At 38.1% G+C, this 12,845-nt stretch overlaps 1 non-coding gene across 1 annotated transcript; it reads right to left on the bottom strand.

The window, feature by feature from the left end:
- Positions 1–12,204: 12,204 nt before the first annotated feature.
- Positions 12,205–12,311, bottom strand: LOC112752259 (small nucleolar RNA R71). Its single transcript, XR_003176706.1, has one exon. It is a non-coding gene; the product is annotated as a small nucleolar RNA R71 (small nucleolar RNA).
- Between the last annotated feature and the right edge of the window lie 534 nt (positions 12,312–12,845).

Below are 12,845 nucleotides of genomic sequence, written 5' to 3'. Positions count from 1 at the left end.
ACTTGAGGACCCACACCAACATTTATCCACTTTCTTGAGGATATGCAACACTGTCAAAACTAATGGAGTGCCCCCTGACAGTTACAAACTGATGCTATTCCCATTTTCTCTCAGGGACAAGGCCACTCAATGGTTGGAATCATTTCCAAGGGACAGCATTAACAACTGGGATGATTTGGTAACTAAGTTTCTTGCCAAATTTTATCCACCTCAGAGGATTATAAGGTTAAAGGCTGAGGTACAAACATTTACACAAATGGAGGCCGAACCCATCTATGAGGCATGGGAGAGGTACAAGGCTCTGATCAGGAAATGTCCCCCTGCCATGTTTAATGAGTGGGAGAAGCTTCAAAACTTCTATGAAGGCTTAACACTGAAATCCCAGGAAGCTTTGGATCATTCAGCTGGAGGTTCCTTGCAACTCATGAAAACTGCAGAAGAGGCTCAAGAACTCATTGATATGGTGTCCAACAACCAATATTTCTTTGCTCATCAAAGAGGCCGCCAACCATCACAAAGGAGAGGAGTAATGGAGCTAGAAGGAGTGGATTCAATCCTGGCTCAAAACAAGATGATGCAGCAGCAAATTCAACAATAATTTGAGCAAATGGCCAAGAGGATTGATAGTCTCCAAGTTGCAGCAGTTAACACCAGCCAACCATCAACCACATGGGGACAGAGTGAAAAAACTCAAGAAGAACAACAACAAGAGCAAGTACAGTATATGCACAACCAAGGAACAAATGAAGTGTATGGTGATACATACAATCCATCCTGGAAAAACCACCCAAACCTCAGATGGGGAGATAACCATACCCAAAACCAACAACCATGGCAGAGGAACTCAAACCAACACAACCCAAGAAGCAACCAAAACCACAACCAGCAGCAAACTAACCAAAACCCCTACAGAAAACCTCAAAACAACTACCCCAACCTCAACCAATACCAATCTAATAACCAACCCACCAACCAAAATGCCTACCATCCACCACCCACATCTCATAACCCACCTCAAGTATCACCTGAAGCCCAAAGAATCACTCACTTGGAGGCCATGATAGACAAAATGTTGAAACACCAAGAAATGGTAACCAAGAATCAGGAAGCCTCCCTGAAGAGCCTAGAGAGACAGATGGGGCAACTCTCCAAGCAAGTATCTGTTGAGAGACCTTCAACTCACTGCCCAGTGACACAATTCCAAATCCAAAGGAGGAATGCAAGGCAATATAATTAAGGAGTGGGAGAACATTGATAAGCAACAATGACACTACAAGGAAGCAAGCAGAGAACATCAAAGAGCCAACGGAGGATGAGAATCAAACAAAGGCAGATGAAGCTAAGGAGCAAGTTATGATGCCAAACAAAGGCACTGAGAACCTTAAAGAGAAAGATAACCAGCCACATAGCTCAAAGGAAGTAGCTCAGGGACAGCAGCAAATAGGAAAAAGCATCACACCTCCACTGCCATATCCCCAAAGGTTTAACAAAGAGGTTAAAGACCAGCATTTTCACAAATTCCTTGAGATTTTTAAGAAGCTGGAAATCAATATTCCCTTGGTTGAAGCACTTGAGCAAATGCCTCTATATTCCAAATTTCTGAAGGATCTTATCAACAAGAAAAGAAGTTGGCTTGAAAGGGAAACCATATTACTCACCGAGGAATGCAGTGTTGTGATTCAACGGGGTATTCCACCAAAACTTAAGGATCCGGGAAGCTTTGTAGTCTCATGCACTATTGGCAAGATAATTCTCAACAAGGCTCTCTGCGACCTGGGTGCCAGCATCAATTTAATGCCTCTCTCAATGATGAGAAAACTTGCCATAGAAGAACTTAAACCCACCAGGATGTCACTAGTCATGGCTGACAGATCAATCAAGACACCCAATGGAATTGTGGAGAATCTGTTGGTGAAGGTTGGGGAGTTTATTTTCCCAGCAGACTTTGTAATTTTGGACACTGAAGAAGAAGGAAACGACTCAATCATTCTGGGAAGGCCATTTCTACACACAGCAAGGGCCATCATTGATGTAGAAAAAGGAGAAATGACCTTCAGGGTCCATAATGAACAAATGATCATAAATGTGTTCAAATCAATGCAAAACGCTCCTGAGCAAGAGGATTACGTAAGAGTGGATATGATAGACAGTTTGGTGGAAGAAACAGTGGAAGAAAATTTTCAAGAGCAAGAAGGAAATCAAGGGGCAACAGAGGAACAAGTGGCTGAGACCTTCACTGAGCAAGATGAAAGACAAGATAGCAATGAAGATGTGCGAAAACAAGAACTGAAACCTTTACCCACCCATCTCAAATATGCATTCCTTGGCGCATCAGAGAGCTTCCCAGTAATCATTAATTCATCCCTGACAAAGAAGGAAGAAGGAGAACTTCTTGACGTACTCAAAGCTCATAAAGATGCTTTAGGATGGACCATTGATGACCTGAAGGGAATCAGCCCTGCAGTATGTATGCATAAGATCCTCTTGGAAGATAATTCCAAACCAGTGGTTCAACCGCAAAGAAGGCTAAATCCTACAATGAAGGAAGTTGTCCAGAAGGAAGTAATGAAGTTGTGGAATGCAGGGATAATCTTCCCAATATCTGACAGCCCATGGGTAAGCCCGGTTCAAGTTGTACCAAAGAAGGGAGGGATGACGGTCATCACTAATGAGAAGAATGAGTTGATCCCTACTAGAACAGTGACTGGGTGGAGGATGTGCATAGACTATAGAAGATTGAATGATGCCACCAGGAAGGATCATTTTCCTCTCCCATTCATTGATCAGATGCTGGAAAGGTTAGCCGGCATGCCTATTACTGCTTTTTGGACGGATATTCTGGGTATAATCAAATCGTGGTGGACCCCAAGGACCAAGAGAAAACTGCCTTTACATGTCCATTTGGAGTTTTTGCATATAGGAGGATGCCTTTTGGGCTCTGCAACGCCCCTGCCACATTTCAAAGGTGTATGCTCTCCATTTTTTCTGATATGGTCGAAAAATTTTTAGAAGTCTTCATGGATGACTTCTCTGTTTTTGGTGATAATTTCAATGCTTGCCTAAACCATTTAACTCTTGTCTTGAAACGGTGCCAAGAAACTAATTTGGTTTTGAACTGGGAGAAATGCCATTTCATGGTACCCGAAGGGATTGTTCTTGGCCATAAAATTTCAAGAAAAGGGATAGAGGTTGATAAGGCAAAGGTTGAGATCATAGAAAAACTCCCTCCACCAATTAATGTGAAATCTGTTAGAAGTTTCTTGGGGCATGCCGGATTTTACAGAAGGTTTATCAAGGACTTTTCAAAAATAGCCAAACCTTTAAGTAATCTGTTAATGCTTGATAACCCTTTTGTTTTTGATGAAAACTGCCAGCATGCATTTGAAACTTTAAAAAATAGACTCACAACAGCACCAATCATCACACATCCAGATTGGGAATTACCTTTTGAACTCATGTGTGATGCAAGTGACATTGCAATTGGTGCTGTACTTGGGCAAAAGAAGGGAAATTTGCATCATGTCATATATTATGCAAGTAAAGTATTGAATGAGGCCCAAAGAAATTACACTACAACAGAAAAAGAGTTGCTAGCTGTAGTCTATGCATTTGATAAGTTTAGATCATATCTGATAGGATCCAAAGTTGTAGTTTACACTGATCATGCTGCACTTAAGTATTTGATGTCAAAGCAGGATGCTAAACCAAGACTCATCAGGTGGATACTGCTCCTACAAGAATTTGACATTGAGATAAGAGATAGGAAGGGCACTGAAAATCAGGTCGCTGATCATCTGTCAAGGCTACCACATGAAACAAGTCAAAAAGCATCCCAGCCCATAAATGAAAGCTTCCCAGATGAGCACCTTCTGCAGATCCAGCAAGCACCTTGGTTTGCTGACATAGCAAATTACAAAGTGGGAAGGAAGATACCGCAAGAATTCTCTAAGCAACAAGTGAAGAAGTTGATCAACGAAGCAAGGAAATTTTCATGGGATGAACCCTTCTTATTCAAGAGATGCTCTGATGGAGTGATCAGAAGGTGTATTCCTGAAAGTGAAGTGAGGGACATCTTGTGGCATTGTCATGGTTCAGCTTATGGTGGACACTTCGGCCCAGAAAAAATAGCCGCAAAAATACTGCAGAGTGGCTTCTATTGGCCAACTATCTTCAAGGATGCCAGAGAATATGTACACCAATGTAATGAATGCCAGAAAGCAGGAGGATTAACAAGAAGGAATGAGATGCCTCAAAACTTTATCTTAGAATTAGAATTGTTCGATCTATGGGGAATTGATTTCATGGGGCCTTTTCCTCCTTCCTATTCTTTTAGATACATCCTGGTAGCAGTGGAGTATGTCTCAAAGTGGGTGGAAGCCATAGCCACAACCACCTGTGATGCACAGATCGTCCTCCAATTCCTTAAAAAGCACATTTTCACTAGGTATGGAGTGCCCAAGGGTCTTATTAGTGATGGTGGTAGTCACTTTTGCAACAAACAAATGGAGAAACTCCTTCACAAATATGGAGTAATTCACAAAGTAGCCACACCTTACCATCCTCAGACTAACGGCCAAGCTGAACTTGCAAATAGAGAATTAAAGAAGATCCTAGAGAAAACAGTGGGAATCACAAGAAAAGATTGGGCTAGAAAGCTAGAGGATGCATTGTGGGCGTATAGGACAGCTTTTAAAACTCCTATTGGCAAGTCACCCTTTCAGCTATTGTATGGCAAATCCTGCCACCTCCCTGTAGAGCTTGAACACAGAGCTTTTTGGGCCACTAAACTCCTCAACCTTGATCCCCAAGCTGTAGGAGAAAAAAGGTTGTTACAACTAAATGAGTTGGATGAATTTAGACTAGAGGCTTATGAAAGTGCGAAGATATACAAGGAGAAAGCTAAGAAGTGGCATGACAAGAAGATCACAAAGAAGGAATTCAAGCCAGGACAGCAAGTGCTCCTATATAATTCGAGGCTTAAAATTTTCCCTGGCAAACTGAAGTCTAAATGGACTGGCCCATACTTGGTGACAAAGGTTTTTCCCTATGGGAGTATTGAACTGCTAGATGAGGCAACAAAGAATCAATTCACAATAAATGGTCACAGAGCAAAGCTGTATTTGGGAGGACAATTGGATAAGGAAAAAGAGGTTCAACACCTACAGCCCTCTTAAAAAGAATTGAAAGATGTCAAGCTAGTGACAATAAAAGAGCGCTTGTTGGGAGGCAACCCAACCGGAGGTAGTTTTCTTTTCATAACTTTTTCAATAAGAGTGTTGGATAACTGCTATGTGTTGCAAGAAGCTAAGTTTGGAGTTGCACACCAAAAACAATCGAAGGGAGAATGCAAGATGCTAAGTTTGGTGTTCCACTAAAACTTCATTCTAACTTCCTGCACATTGCTAGTTCCAAGCAATCAAACAGATTATTCAACAACTTAACTATTTTTGTTTAGTCCCAATATCATAACCTTTAGCAAGGATACAAAAGTTTGCCCAGAGTTAACCTGTTGAATCAGAAGAAGTAGCAAGGAATTAAGTGGGAGTTAACCACCAATTGAAGATCCCATGCATAAAGACTCAAACAGGGGCACAACAGAAAGAAGAACAAAAGAAATGCAAACCAATAGGTTGTATCTATACTTAACCTTTACTGTTGGGAAATATTTTTGATTGATGTCTTGATAAAGTGTTCATTTAGTTCAAACAGATTCAAACTTCCCTTAGAACAAGTAAACTAGTCTATATGTATGCTTGTGTGTTTACTTTCACTTGACAAGAAGCATGTTTGTCCCCTACACTTTAAATTCAATAAAAGAAATGCTTGAATATGAAGTAAGATGGTTTCTGTTAGATAGAAGTAGAATAAAAGTAAGTGGTGGTATGTGTGTGATTGTATAATAGCTCACTTTTAATGAATAAAGAGCCATGATATCTCCTTCTAAGTAAAGAGTGGCCTACTGTCTATGAATCTCAATTGAATTAAATTCCTTGGTTAGAAAGAAAAACAAAAAGAAGGAAAGAAAAAAGATAGCCAAAAAAAAAATAGCAGAACAAAAGAAAAACAAAAAGAAACAAAGCTGGACACCAATAGCTTGAACCTTAGAATATATGCCTGTGGTGTCTTTGTGTTAGGATCTGCTTGGATTATTAAGCTCTTTGGAGTGCTTCAACACTTGGTGACTTGGGTTAACTAACCCGGGATCATCAGCTGAAAGTCCACTATCAAGAGCAACTTAACTACAAGGCATTTAGTAACCCAAAGAGGTGCTGGGCATCAATGTTCTAAGAAGGAATGTGAGCCAAGTGTCTATAGTGAATAATGTGTCAAGTATAAAATAAAGAAAATGAACTTGTTACACATGACACTCAAATAAAGCTTATGAACAAAGTAATAGCCAAGGATAAAGGAATAATGAGAGGTCATAGCATTATGTCACTTGAAGCTTGAAGGAGACTTTCTAGGCCTAGGAGTCAATAAGAAGTGAGTATTTGCATATCCACACAAAACCCCATGAACTATCAATAATACTCTGCTAGCATGAACATCCTCTTCCATTTCATTCTTTCTTCTCAATAAATCTTTTCTTGCTTGGGGACAAGCAAGCTTTAAGTTTGGTGTTGTGATGACAAGTCATCCTAGCCTATTTTAACTAGTCTTTTTCTTTTGTTTTCATTAGAATTATGCACTTTCTTGAGCTACAAGCAAGCCAATTAGGTAGATTTTCATGTTTCCCTTGATTGAATCAACCATATATGAATTCATGCCATTTCATGAGGTTTTATGCTATATTTGTTGCATATTGTGAAAGAATGAATATCTCATGATTTTGAGCATAGCTTTGATGAGTTTGGTTGATTAATGATAGGTGAAGAAAGCTTGGAGAAAGGTTGAAGCAAGAAGGATTGGCTAGGAGTGAAGAGAGGACAATGGAATAAGCGAAATTGAACCAGGAAGCAAGAAGCTGGACCTAAAGTTAGCATCAAACTTTTGCACAAACTTTTGGTTGAAAAGTTAGCCCCAACGTTAGCCCCCTAACTTGGAGGCTAACGTTGGAACTTGAAAATTCTCCCCTGGGCTCCAAAAGTTTGCGCCAACGTTAGCCCCCTAACTTTGAGGCTAACGTTGGCACATGAATTTCTCCCCTGGGCACCAAAAGTTTGCGCCAACGTTAGCCCCCTAACTTTGAGGCTAACGTTGGCACATAAATTCCTCCCTGGCCATCCAATGTTTGCGCCAACGTTAGCCCCCTAACTTGGAGGCTAACGTTGGCACATGAAAATACAAGGGAGAGGGGCAAAAGTTTGCGCCAACGTTAGCCCCCTAACTTGGTGGCTAACGTTGGCGCCACTAGCACACAAGGCAAGGCCAACGTTAGGGTCAAAGTTAGACCCCTAACGTTGGCACCAACGTTCATACCAGCAAGTTGTGTGTGCTGCTATGAAAAGTTGGAGCCAAAGTTAGACCCCTAACTTTAGCTCCAACTTTTGGTCCAACTTTTGCTAACCTCAAAACCGGTTCAATTGGTTCACTTTGGTTCTTCTTCAAACTTCAAGAGCAATCAACCAAGGCCTCTTTCAACCCAATTCCACCAAGAGCAAAGGCCCAACTCAAGGCTTGAAGATCATTTGAAGAAAGTGTATAAATAGGATAGAATTCAAGTTCTTCGGGGAGCTTTCTTTTGGAATTTTCATAATAGTTTTCGGAGAGCTTTGGATATTGAGTGAATTTTAATTTCTTTGTCTTGGGGAAGGAGAATTCACTTCTCTTCCTCTTAGTTTTATTGCTTTCAATTTCAATTACACTTGTCTTGGATCTTGGGTTGGAGAATTGAAGAAATTCTGTTTCAATCTCATCCTTGGATCCCTCTGCTTTACTCACTGCATAATTGAATTTAATTTTCTGTTAATTGCTCTTCATCTCTTTTCTTTGCAATTTACATTTTCTTTGCAATTGTTCTTGTTGGATCTAGGAAGGCATTGAGATCTAGACTTGGTTTTCTAGTCTCTGGGCCCTGAGATCTCAATTTTATATTCTCTGTTTCTTGCTTTTAATATTCATTTACTTTACTGCTTCAAGATCCGTTTCAATCCCAATTCCCTTTTACTCTTCTGTTTAATGCAATTTTACTTTTCCTTGTTTAAATTCTGCAAATCCAATCCCCAATTCCCTTTACAATTCCAGCAGTTTACATTTCTTGCACTTTAAGGTTCCGCAATTTACATTTCTTGCATTCTAAGTTTCCGCTATTTAATTTCTTGTTCTTTAAGATTCAGCAATTTAATTTCTTGCTCTCTTTAATTTCATGCAATTTACATTCTGCAAATCACAAATTACCCAACCAAAACTTGATTCGCTTGACTAAATCAACCACTAAACTAAAATTGCTCAATCCTTCAATCCCTGTGGGATCGACCTCACTCCCGTGAGTTTTTATTACTTGATGCGATCCGGTGCACTTGCCGGTTAGATTTGTGTGTTTTGGGAGAAATTTATTTTTCCACCAAAATTTATTTTTGTCAATGTTTTTACATAGTTTTTAGTATAATTTAGTTAGTTTTTAGTATATTTTTATTAGTTTTTAAATAAAAATCACATTTTTGGACTTTACTATGAGTTTGTGTGTTTTTCTGTGATTTCAGGTATTTTCTGGCTGAAATTGAGGGACTTGAGCAAAAATCAGATTCAGGCGTTTAAGAAGGACTGCAGATGCTGTTGGATTCTGACCTCCCTGCACTCAAAGTGGATTTTCTGAAGCTACAGAACTTCAAATGGCGCTCTCTAAATTGCGTTGGAAAGTAGATATGCAGGGCTTTCCATTAATATATAATAGTCTATACTTTGCCCGAGTTTAGATGATGCAAACTGGCATTCAACGCCAGTTCCATGCTGCATTCTGGAGTTAAACGCCAGAAACAGGTTGCAAAGTGGAGTTAAACTCCAGAAACAGGTTATAAACTGGCGTTCAACTCCAAGAGAAGCCTCTACACGTGTAAAGCTCAATGCTCAGCCCAAGCACACACCAAGTGGGCCCCGGAAGTGGATTTCTGCATCATTTACTCATTTCTGTAAACCCTAATAACTAGTTTAGCATAAATAGGACTTTTTACTATTGTATTTACATCTTCGGATCATTTTTAGCCTTGGTGACTCGGGTTCCCCTCTGGGGCTGAGACCAATGAACTCCATTATCACTTATGTATTTTCAACGGTAGAGTTTTTACACACCATAGATTAAGGTGTGGAGCTCTGCTGTTCCTCAGGAATTAATACAAAGTACTATCGTTTTTCTATTCAATTCAAGCTTATTCTGATTCTAAGATATTCATTCGCACTTCAATATGAATGTGATGATCATGAGAGTCATCATCATTCCCAACCTATGAACGCGTGCCTGACAACCACTTCCGTTCTACCTTAGATTGAATGAGTATCTTTGGGATTCCTTAATCAGAAGCTTCGTGGTATAAGTTAGAATCCATGGACGGCCATTCTTGAGATCCGGAAAGTCTAAACATTGTCTGTGGTATTCTGAGTAGGATCTGGGAAGGGATGGCTATGACGAGCTTCAAATTCGCAAGTGCTGGGCGTAGTGACAGACGCAAAAGGATCAATGGATCCTATTCCAGTATGATCGAGAACCGATAGATGATTAGCCATGCAGTGACAGCGCATTGGACCATTTTCACTGAGAGGACAAGATGTAGCCATTGACAACGGTGATGCCTAACATACAGCTTGCCATAGAAAGGAGTATGAATGATTGGATGAAGACAATAGGAAAGCAGAGGTTCAGGAGGAACGAACGCATCTCTATATGCTTATCTGAAATTCTCACCAATGAATTACATAAGTATCACTATCTTTATTTTATATTTTATTTATCTTTTAATTACTAAATCTCCATAATCAATTGAATCTGCCTGACTGAGATTTACAAAGTGACCATAGCTTGCTTCAAGCCGACAATCTCCGTGGGATCGACCCTTACTCATGTAAGGTTTATTACTTGGATGACCCAGTGCACTTGCTGGTTAGTTGTGCGAAGTTGTGTCAAAGAACTAAGATCATGAACGTGCATATTGAGTTTTTAGCACCGTTACCAAGGAATGGAACCGTCACGATTTCTGCGCACCAAGTTTTTGGCGTCGTTGCCGGGGATTGTTCGAGTTTGGACAACTGACGGTTCATCTTATTGCTCAGATTAGGTAATTTTATTTTTAAGCTTTTTATTTCTTATTTTCGAAAATAATACAAAAAAAATATTTTTCTTCTTTTTCGTTTTTTCCAAAATATTTTTCGAAAAAAAAAACTAAAAAATTTTTTAATAAAATCATAAAACCAAAAATATTTTGTGTTTCTTGTTTGAGTCTAGAGTCAGGTTTTAAGTCTGGTGTCAATTGCATCTTTTTAATTTTCTGAAAACTATTTTTGAAAATTTCATGCATTGCATTCTTCATGATCCTCAAGTTGTTCTTGGCCAGTCTTCTTGTTTGATCTTCATATTTTCTTGTTTTGTGTCTTTTTAGTTTTTCATATGCATTTTTAATTTGTTTGGTGTCTTGCATGTTCTTCTTATCTTGAAAATTTTCAAAAATACATACTTGATGTTCATCATGATCTTCAAAGTGTTCTTGGTGTTCATCTTTGCATTCAAAGTGTTCTTGCATGTTTCCTTTGTTTTGATCCAAAATTTTTATATCTTGAGTCTTTTTGATGTTTTTCTCTTTCATTATTAAAATCCAAAAAAAAATAAAAAAAATATCTTTTCCTTATTCTCTCATAAATTTTCGAAAATTTAAGTTGACTTTTTCAAAACTTTTTAAAATTTAGTTGTTTCTTATGAGTCAAATCAAATTTTCAATTTAAAAATTCTATCTTTTTCAAATCTTTTTCAAAAAACAAATCTTTTTCATTTTTCTTTTATAAATTTTGAAACTTTCAAAATTATTTTCAAAATATTTTTCTTATTTTTATTTCAGATTTTCGAAATTAATACTAACAATTAATGTGATTGATTCAAAATTTTTAAGTTTGTTACTTGCCTAATAAGAAAGGTTCAATCTTTAAACTCTAGAATCATATCTTTTTAGTTCTTGTTAGTCAAGTAATCAACTTTGATTTCAAAAATTAAATCTTTTCAAATTCTTTTTTAAATCTTTTTCAAATTAAGTTTCAATCATATCTTTTTCAAAATCAATTTCAAAATCTTTTCTAACTTCTTATCTTTTCAAAAATTAATTTTCAAATCTTTTTCAATTAATCATATCCTTTTGTTTCAATCATATCTTTTTCAAAACTACCTAAATAATTCTCTCTCTAATTTTCGAAAATCACCTTCCCCTTTTCTAAAATTTCCTTTTCAATTAACTATTTGTTTTAAATTAATTTAATTTGATTTAATTTTCCTTGCTTAATTTTCGAATTTTTAATTTAAAAACAAAAATACTTTTATTTTATTTTATCTAATTTTCGAAAATTCTTCTCCCTCACCTCCTTCTATTTATTTATTCATTTACTAACACCCCTTTTTCACCCAAGAATTCGAAACTACTCCTCACCCTTGTGTTTGGATTCTCCTTCTTCTATTCATATCTTCTTCTACTCACATAAAGGAATCTCTATACTGTGACATAGAGGATTCCATATTTTCTTTTCTGTTTTTTTCTTTTTCATATGAGCAGGAACAATGATAAGAACATTCTTGTTGAGGCTGATCCTGAACCTGTAATGACTCTGAAGAGGAAGCTAAGGGAAGCTAAAGCACAACTATTTGGAGAAAATCTGACAAAAATTTTCAAAAAAGAAGGAGGCATGGCCGAAAATAATAACAATGCAAGGAAGATGCTTGGTGACTTTACTACACCTAATTCCAATTTACATGGAAGAAGCATCTCAATCCCTACCGTTGTAGCAAACAATTTGAGCTGAAACCTCAATTAGTTTCTCTGATGCAACAGAATTGCAAGTTTTATGGACTTCTATCCGAAGACCCCTTTCAGTTCTTAATTGAATTCTTGCAGATCTATGATACTGTTAAGACCAATGGGGTTGATCCCGAGGTCTACAGGCATATGCTTTTCCCGTTTGCTGTAAGAGACAGAGCTAGAATATGGTTGGATTCTCAACCTAAAGATAGCCTGAACTCTTGGGATAAGCTGGTCACGGCTTCTTACCAAGTTCTTTCCTCCTCAAAAGCTTAGTAAGCTTAGATGGATGTTCAAACCTTTAGACAGAAGGAAGGTGAATCCCTCTATGAAGCTTGGGAGAGATACAAGAAACTGACCAAAAAGTGTCCTTCTAACATGCTTTCAGAATGGACCATCCTGGATATATTCTATGATGGTCTGTCTGAATTATCAATGATGTCATGGACCATTCTGCAGGTGGATCCATTCACCTAATGAAAACGTCTGCAGAAGCTCAAGAACTCATTGACATGGTTGCAAATAACCAGTTCATGTACACTTCTGAAAGGAATCCTGTAAGTAATGGACGCCTCAGAGGAAGGGAGTTCTTGAAATTGATACTCTGAATGCCATATTGGCTCAGAATAAAATATTAACTCAGCAAGTCAATATGATCTCTCAGAGTCTGAATGGATTGAAGGAATCATCCAACAGTACTAAAGAGGGCTCTTCTGAGAAGAAGCTTATGATCCTGAGAACCCTGCAATAGCAGAGGTGAATTACATGGGTAAACACTATGGAAACACCTATAATCCCTCATGGAGAAATCATCCAAATTTCTCATGGAAGGATCAACAAAAGCCTCAACAAGGCTTAAATAATGGTGAAGAAACAGGTTTAGCAATAGCAGGCCTTTCCATCATCCACTCAGCAAAG

Source organism: Arachis hypogaea, chromosome 15 (genome assembly GCF_003086295.3).
Source record: "Arachis hypogaea cultivar Tifrunner chromosome 15, arahy.Tifrunner.gnm2.J5K5, whole genome shotgun sequence".
NCBI classification, from domain to species: domain Eukaryota; kingdom Viridiplantae; phylum Streptophyta; class Magnoliopsida; order Fabales; family Fabaceae; genus Arachis; species Arachis hypogaea.
The sequence above is the reverse complement of the archived record's forward strand: the minus strand, read 5'-3'. Positions and strand labels throughout refer to the sequence as shown.